Here is a 6,000-nt window from a genome sequence, read left to right as displayed (position 1 = left end):
CCAAGGGAAACAGAAATAATGGGAAGAACAGAACGAGTCCTTGGTTCACCCAAAGGTGTAGGGAGGCAAAAACTAGGTGTACTAGAGAATGGAAAAGGTACAGAAGACAGAGAACTCAGGAAAATAAAGAGATTAGCCGAAGAGCCAGAAACGAATATGCACGAATATTGCTCAGCGGCAATACGAAAATGACATAGCATCGAAAGTCAAGACTGACCCGAAGCTGTTGTACAGCCACATCAGGAGGAAAACAACAGTCAAGGACCAGGTAATCAGACTGAGGAAGGGTGATGGGGAATTCACAAGAAACGACCAGGAGGTATGTCAGGAGCTCAACACGAGATTTAAAGAAGTATTTACAGTGGAAACCAGTAGGACTCCAGCAAATCAGAGCAGGGGGGTGCACCAGCAAGTGCTGGATGAGGTACATATAAACAAGGAGGAGGTGAAGAAGCTGCTATGCGAACTTGACACCTCAAAGGCGGTGGGACCAGACAACATCTCTCCGTGGGTCCTTAAAGAGGGAGCAGAGATATTGTGTGTACCATTAACAAAGATCTTCAACACATCATTTGAAACTGGGCAACTCCCCGAGGTGTGGAAGATGGCAAATGTAGTCCCAATTTTTAAAAAGGGAGACAGACATGAGGCACTAAACTACAGACCTGTATCACTAACGTGTATAGTATGCAAGGTCATGGAGAAGATCATCAGGAGGAGAGTGGTGGAGCACCTGGAAAGAAACAATTGTATAATTGACAACCAGCATGGTTTCAGGGAGGGAAAATCCTGTGTCACAAACCTACTAGAGTTTTATGACAAGGTGACAGAAGTAAGACAAGAGAGAGAGGGGTGGATCGACTGTATTTTTTTGAACTGCAAAAAGGCCTTCGACACAGTTCCTCACAAGAGGTTACTGCAAAAGCTAGAGGATCAGGCACACATAACAGGAATGGCACTGCAATGGATCAGAGAATACCTGACAGGGAGGCAACAACGAGTCATGGTACGTGACGAGGTGTCATAGTGGGCGACTGTGACAAGCGGGGTTCCACAGGGGTCAGTCCTAGGACCTGTGCTGTTCTTTGTATATGTGAATGACATAACGGAAGGGATAGACTCAGAAATGTCCTTGTTTGCGGATGATGTGAAGTTAATGAGAAGAATCAAATCGGATGAGGATCAGGCAGGACTACAAAGAGACCTGGACAGGCTACAAGCCTGGTCCAGCAACTGGCTCCTTGAATTTAACCCTGCCAAATGCAAAGTCATGAAGATTGGGGAAGGGCAAAGAAGACCGCAGACACAATATAGTTTAGATGGCCAAAGTCTGCAAACCTCACTCAAGGAAAAAGATCTGGGGGTGAGTATAACACCGAGCATATCTCCTGAGGCGCACATCAATCAGATAACTGCTGCAGCATACGGGCGCCTGGCAAACCTACGGATAGCGTTCCGATACCTCAGTAAGGATTCGTTTAAGACTCTGTATACCATTTACGTCAGGCCCATACTGGAGTATGCAGCACCAGTTTGGAATCCACACCTAGTCAAGCACGTCAAGAAATTAGAGAAAGTGCAAAGGTTTGCAACAAGACTAGTCCCAGAGCTACGGGGATTGTCCTACGAAGAAAAGTTGAGGGAAATCGGCCTGACGACGATGGAGGCCAGGAGGGTCAGGGGAGACATGATAACGACATATAAAATACTGCGCGGAATAGATGAGGTGAACAAAGACGGGATGTTCCAGAGATGGGACACAGACACAAGAGGTCACAATTGGAAGTTGAAGATTCAGATGAATCAAAGGGATGTTAGGAAGTATTTCTTCAGTCATAGAGTAATCAAGCCGTGGAATAGCCTAGAAAGTGAAGTGGAGGCGGGAACCATACATAGTTTTAAGGCGAGGTATGATAAAGCTCAGGGAGCAGGGAGAGAGAGGACCTAGTAGCAATCAGTGAAGAGGCGGGGCCAGGAGCTATGAATCGACCCCTGCAACCACAAATAGGTGAGTACAAATATGTGAGTACACGAGAGTGGAGTAACAGTCACCCCTCAACCGCATACCACCTACCTCCACTTCCCACCACAGGACATAAGGTCCAAGCCCTCCCTGCCTCCCTCCCCCCCCTCTCTCTCTCTCTCTCTCTCTCTCTTTCTCTCTCTCTCTCTCTCTCTCTCTCTCTCTCTCTCTCTCTCTCTCTCTCTCTCTCTCCCTCTCTCTCTCTCTCTCTCTCTCTCTCTCTCTCTCTCTCTCTCTCTCTCTCTCTCCCTTTCCCTCCCTCTACCTTTCTCTCCCTCTACCTTTCTCTCCCTCTCCATCTTTCCCCTCCCTCTGCTCCATCTCTCTCTCTTCCTTTCTATCTTCTCTCTCCACCTCTCGTTCTCTCTCTCCCCTCCTCACACAAACCTTCCATTCATCTTCCCTTTCCTCCCTTGGCCTCCCCTAACTCCCCTCCCTCCCCACTCATAATCCCTAGCCTTCTTCCCAGCATTCTCTCTCCCTCTCTCTTCCTCCCTCTCTCTCACACACAAGCTCCTTTCCGTGGTAAAAAAAATGGGTAACCCATTTATATATATAGGAAAGGTTGGAGGGAGAAGGTAAAGGAGGTTTTGTGTGCGAGGGGCTTGAACTTCCAGCAGGCATGCGTGAGTGTGTTTGATAGGAGTGAATGGAGACAAATGGTTTTTAATACTTGACGTGCTGTTGGAGTGTGAGCAAAGTAACATTTATGAAGGGATTCAGGGAAACCGGCAGGCCGGACTTGAGTCCTGGAGATGGGAAGTACAGTGCCTGCACTCTGAAGGAGGGGTGTTAATGTTGTAGTTTAAAAACTGTAGTGTAAAGCACCCTTCTGGCAAGACAGTGATGGAGTGAATGATGGTGAAAGTTTTTCTTTTTCGGACCACCCTGCCTTTCTGGGAATCGGCCAGTGTGTTAATAAAAAAAAATATATAATTGAAGTTTAATTCTTCGGCGTGGCTTCAATATTAAATGGGAGATGAATATTACGGTCATAATTGCAGTAATTAGAGCATAACTCTTCTGATCGCTTTCTGTTGCTCAGTCTTGGTGCGCTTACAGAAAGCAAAGTTCTTGTTATTTGCATGCATAAATCCTAATACGCATGTTTTATTAAACAATGATTTCCGTTCCATTACTACAGAAAGCCGTGTACTCGCCTAATTGTACTCGCCTAATTGTGGTTGCAGGGGTCGAGACTCATCTCCTGGTCCCGTCTCTTCATTGAACGCTACTTGGTCCTCTCTCCCCCTGCTCCATGAGCTTTATCATACCTTGTCTTAAGGCTATATATGGTTCCTGCCTCCACTACATCACTGGCTAGACTATTCCACTTCCTGACTACTCTATGACTGAAGAAATACACTTCTTAACATCCCTTTGACTCATCTGAGTCTTCAACTTCCAAGTGTGACTCTTTGTTTCTGTGTCCCATCTCTGGAATATCCTGTCTCTATCCACTTTCTCTATTCCACACAGTATTTTGTATGTCGTTATCATGTCTCCCATGACCCTCCTGTCCTCCAGTGTCGTCAGGCCGATTTCCCTTAACCTTTCTTCATAGGACATTCCCGTTAGCTCTGGAACTAACCTTGTTACAAACCTTTGCGACATACACAAATAACCCGCACATAGAAGAGAGGAGCTTACGACGACGTTTCGGTCCGACTCTTCAATGTGCGGGTTATTTGTGTATTGTTTCAGTCACGGTATTGTGCCTTTTTTTGATACTTTGCGATGTGCTTGACCCGGTGTGAGTTCCAAATTGGTGTGTGTGTGTGTGTGTGTGTGTGTGTGTGTGTGTGTGTGTGTGTGTGTGTGTGTGTGTGTGTGTGTGTGTGTGTGTGTGTGTGTTAGTTACCATTTTGTTCTATGCACATGTCGAGTAGACACTAGGCCTATTGTATATGCATGTGTGTACTCACCTAATTCACGCAGTATTTTGTATGTCGTTATCATGTCTCCCCTGATCCTCCGGTCCTCCAGTGTCATCAGGCCGATTTCCCCTAATATTTCTTCGTAGGACATTCCCCTTAGCTCTGGAACCAGCCTTGTTGCAAACCTTTGCACTTTCTGTGTGTGTACTCGCCTAATTGTGGTTGCAGGGGTCGAGACTCAGCTCCTAGCCCCGCCTCTTCACTGAGTGCTACTAGGTCTTCTCTCTCCCTGCTCCATGACCTTTATCATATATGTGTGTGTGTGTGTGTGTGTGTGGGTGTGTGTGTGTGTGTGTGTGTGTGTGTGTGTGTGTGTGTGTGTGTGTGTGTGTGTGCTCACCTATATGTGGTTGCAGGGGTCGAGTCATAGCTCCTAGCCCCGCCTCTTCACTGGTCGATACTAATTCACTCTCTCCCTGCTCCATGATATTTTTCATACCTCTTCTTAAAGCTATTTATGGAACTTGCTTCCACTACTTCACTCACCAGATTATTCCAGCTCCTGACAACTCTAAGACTAAAGAAATACTTCCTAACATCCCTATGACTCATCTGGGTTTTCAGTTTCCAATTGTGTCCCCTTGTTTCTGTATCCCATCTCTGAAACATTCGATCCTTGTCCACCTTGTCAATGCCTCTTAGTATTTTATACGTTGTTATCATGTCCCCTCTATCCCTCCTATCCTCTAGTGTCATCAGGTTGAGTTCCCTTAACCTCTCCTCATAAGACATACCCCTCAGTTCCGGGACTAATCGTGTTGCAAATTTTTGCACTTTCTCCAATTTCGTGACGTGTTTGACTTATTGAGGGTTCCATACTGGCGCTGCATATTCCAGTATAGGCCTTACGTACACTGTGTACAATGTCGTGAATGACTCCTTACTCAGATGTCGAAACGCCAATCTCAGGTTTGCCAATCTCCCATATGCTGCAGCAGTTATTTGATTGATGTGTGCCTCAGGGGACATGTTCGTTATAATGCTTACCCCAGGATCCTTTTCTCTAACTGACGTTTGCAGCTGTTGGTTTCCTAACCTGTACTCTGTCTGCGGTCTTCTGTGTCCTTCCCCAATCTTCATGACCTTACACTTACTGGGGCTAAACTCCAGGAGCTATTTGTCGGACCATACTTGTAGTTTGTCCAGATCCCCTTGTATTCTTAATTGATCCTCGCCCACTTGTATTCTCCTCATCAGTTTCACATCATCAGCGAACAGTGACACTTCTGAATCTATTCCTTCCACCATGTCATTCACGTATACAAGAAACAGCACCGGGCCTAGGACTAAACCTTGTGGAACCCCACTCGACACATTCGCCCACTCCGACACTTCATCACGTACCAACACACGTTGTTTCCTTCCTGTCAGGTATTCCCTGATCCATTGCAGTACTTTCCTCGTTATTCCTGCCTGCTCCTCTAATTTTTGCACCAGTCTCTTGTATGGTACTGTGTCAAAAGCCTTCTTGCAATCTAAAAAGATGCAATCTACCCATCACTCTCTCTCCTGTCTTCTGTTACCTTATCGTAGAACTCAAATAAATTTGTGACACAGGATTTCCCATCTCTGAAGCCGTACTGACTGTCATGTATGAGCCCAATCTTTTCAATGTGTTCCACTACTTTTCTCCTGATAATCTTTTCCATGACTTTACATACTATACAAGTCAGTGACACTGGTCTGTAGTTTAATGCTGCCTGTCTGTCCCCTTTCTTAAAAATTGGAACTACATGTCTGTCTTCCACGCCTCATGCAACTGCCCTGTTTCGATAGATTTACTGAAGATTGCTGCTAATGGCACACACAGTTCCTCTGCTCCCTCTCTCAGTATCCATGGAGATATGTTATCTGGACCCACCGCCTTTGAGGTATCGAGTTCGTCTAGCAGTTTCTTCACCTCTACTTTGGTTATGTGTATTGTGTCCAGCTCCTGTTGGTGCACCCTACCTCCACAGTTTGCTGGAAGCATTCCTGACTCTATTGTGAATACTTCTCTAAATCTTTTGTTTAGTTCATCACATACTTCTTGGTCACTCT

The sequence above is a fragment of the Cherax quadricarinatus genome, chromosome 19 (assembly GCF_038502225.1).
Source record: "Cherax quadricarinatus isolate ZL_2023a chromosome 19, ASM3850222v1, whole genome shotgun sequence".
Lineage (NCBI taxonomy): Eukaryota > Metazoa > Arthropoda > Malacostraca > Decapoda > Parastacidae > Cherax > Cherax quadricarinatus.
The sequence above is the reverse complement of the archived record's forward strand: the minus strand, read 5'-3'. Positions refer to the sequence as shown.